This window comes from Silene latifolia, chromosome Y (genome assembly GCF_048544455.1).
Source record: "Silene latifolia isolate original U9 population chromosome Y, ASM4854445v1, whole genome shotgun sequence".
NCBI lineage: Eukaryota > Viridiplantae > Streptophyta > Magnoliopsida > Caryophyllales > Caryophyllaceae > Silene > Silene latifolia.
Genome location: NC_133538.1, coordinates 241,383,070 through 241,386,443, shown reverse-complemented (window position 1 = coordinate 241,386,443; position 3,374 = coordinate 241,383,070).

The window sequence follows — 3,374 nt, the reverse complement described above, 5'->3', positions numbered from 1 at the left end:
GTTTCATATTTGAAGTAATGGTCTTAGTTTTGCAGGACTTATTGCATTGTTTGTTTATTTCACAATATCATCTTCTAGTTTCACAATATAAGCTCTATGGCTCACAAAATAAGGAAAAAATAATTTCATAAATAAAACATATCACCAATACCAAGTTTCACAATATCGCCTTCCACTTTCACAAAATAAGCTATACGATTCACAATATCTTACAAGATAAGCTATAAGAAATTAAAAACTCTACGAAACAATTTCAACCATTCAGATCCAAGTTTCGCAATTTCACCTTCAAGATTCACAAAATAAGTTCTAGGATTCACAAAATAAGTAAAAGAAACATCATAAGTGAAGATCAACTATTTATGACCAAGAATCACAATTTCATGTTCAAGATTCACAAAATAAGTTCCAGGATTCACAAAATAAGTAAAAAAAACATCATAAGTGAAGATCAACTATTCATGACCAAGTTTCACAATTTCATGTTCTAGTTTCACAAATTAAGCACTACAATTCACAGCATCAGAAAAAGAAACTTCAAAAATCAAAATATCAACCATTCATGTCACAAAATCACCTTCAAGGTTCACACAATAAGATCTAGAAATCACAAAATCACCAAGTAAAAGAATACTCCTATGCTAAACAAAACCAACTGGCCAACATAAAAACCAAACATCTAACCAAATGCTCAAGTTCAAAACTAAAATAACTCGGACATATAAGAAAATAAAACGTAGTTAAAACTTATCTTCTTCAATCGTCATCTCTATTCTCGATGCTTAAGAATACTCTTTTACATCATTCTTCATTCTCGACTTCTTTCTCTTCTTCTGATGTGTCTCCCTATGTGAAGAGTCAAACCTTGAATTAGATACCTTTTTTAAAAAAAAAATTAGTTGACGAATATTACAATGACATAATTAATATGAGACATATTTGGACATAATTTAAAAAATTAGTTGCGTTCTCAAGTAATAATAAAATTAAAAGATAGGAGTAGAATAATACATACTTGATTTTCAGGAGGATTCTCTTAAAAATCATTTGGACAATTTCTTTTATCATGGTGTGACATGCGTTTACACTTAGCACACCACATTTTTGGTTTTTTTGCCTTCATGATTACCTTATTTTTGCTGCTCACCAACCTTTTACCACTACCTTTGTTCGTAGAGACTTTAGGTGCTAAGATCTTGACTTCTTTTGGAGCCTTGCAGTTGAGAAGGACCTCCAATTCTCGATCTTTGGTCAAAGGCATTGGGTTTGGCTCCAACTTCTCTCAGAATTCCTTATTTAGCTTGGCAAATTCTCTTAGATCTGACTCATCTTTTCTTTTGAGCATACCTGTAATACTACGGTTTTATGAGTCTTTGGGTACTCTATCAAGTGAGGCTTACTCTGTCGAGTAAGTATGTTTTGTGTACGAAACAGTAGTCTGCCTGTAGGGTACTGGATCAAGTAGGCTTGGCACTCGATCAAGTAAGGGGAACTCGATCGAGTAAGTGGTTTTACGGGTGATATTTGACGGGTTTTGTTAATAATGAGGGAATGGTATAAAAGGCTTTCATCACTTTTCTCAAAACACTTTTACAACCTAAAAACTTTCAAGAGAAGAATTGGAGTTACGTTAAATCATCCTCGCCGCATTATTAGCAATTCACGGAGCTAGAAGTGTCGGATTTCGTCATTCTTTATACCTTTGTGATCCTTGCGTCCAGGGTAAGCTTTACGTATAACTTTTATATTGTTTTGTTAATATTAGTTAATCCCTAATTTGGGGATTTGGGGGTTTTTATGATTATGTGGTTAAGGTAGTAATTGTATTCATGTATGTATAGAAGGAGGATTCGTAGAGGAGAGTTTTTGAGACAGCTGCTAGATCGTCTGATTCTGTGATTGCATTCCAGGTAGGGTTTTCCTACTCAGTATTAATTACATGATTTCTGGTGATTGGGTTGTAGTTAGTGATTGTTGATTGATTCAGACGGTTGTGGTTTCATATTGTTGATTATTTCAGACGGTTGTTGATGTTGTATTGTGGTTACTGTTTAACTGTCTGTGTTCTTTGGGGTGCGTCCCTGGCTAAGTGGAGTCACTTGCGGGAGTGGCTTCACGCCCTTGATTCGCCTTCTGTGGAACCCGTCACAGAAGGTATGTGCACATTAATGAACATGGGTTTATCGCTCGATGGAGATGAGCGGCGATTTGGTGGGTACGGCTGCGGTCCCCCATTGGCGGCGTGGAGTACCTGTTGCGATGGGTAGTGGGGTAGAGCTACACACATTTGTGTGTAGTCAGTTGTGTGGAGATTGATTATGGAGACTGGGGTTTGGTGTGTGTTGAGCTGTTTTGGCATTTGATTTGTTGTGGCGTACTTTTATGTAAATAGAACTGACCCCGTTTATATGTTTTAAAAACTGTGGTGATCCATTCGGGGGTGGTCTGGCACTTGATAGTATTTTGGCAGTAGACAGTTTTGAGAACTTGTATTTCTTTTAACAGTTTTGGTATTGGCATGTAATCAAGTTAAACATTATTTACTTTTAAGTATGTTTCGGTATTGTCTTATAATTATCATTGCCTCGGGAAACCGAGAAGGTGGCGTCCTTATATCTAAGTGGTCCTGGTAAGGCACTTGGAGTATGGGGGTGTCACAAGTGGTATCAGAGCAACGATCTTGAAACCTGTAACCAATGAACTTAATGAACATAGGGAGTCAAAATAAAATGAACCCGGGTAGAAGTTGTAGGAGCTAATGCAAAGACTTAGGAGACGTCCTAAAGTCGCGAACTCGCCCTATAATTTTGAACCGGTCACCATGGGATATGAGTCGGGATCACTATGTGTTTATCTTGTGAATTGTGTACCTATATAGTGATGTGTGGCATGAAACGGTGTGATTTTGTATGTTGTTGGTTGAAAGCATGTTGAATGATAGTTGGTTCACAATGTTGGTTGGAGTAGTTGGAAAAGTATGTGAGAATGATGAATGATGTGGTGGAAAAAAGGAAGTAGTTCATATGTGATAATATGTGATGAATAATGATGTTGCAGGATGAATGATATATAATGTGTATATACTAGTAACATGTGATTAGAGGATGTGCTATAATTTTGCATAATTTTTTTTGTGTAAACTTAAATAATAAGTTTATATACTTGTCTACTATTGTATCATATGCACTTGTTAGATGAAGAATTTGGTATGATGGATGAATTGAAGGAAAGGTAGATCTTTATACCTAACAACATACTCATATATGTATAATTTAATTTGTCATAAAATTAACTAATGATCTTATGCATGCAAACAAAAGATAAAATAGAGGAGAAATCATGTCCTTACATTGATTTTCGGTTTATATGGGCAC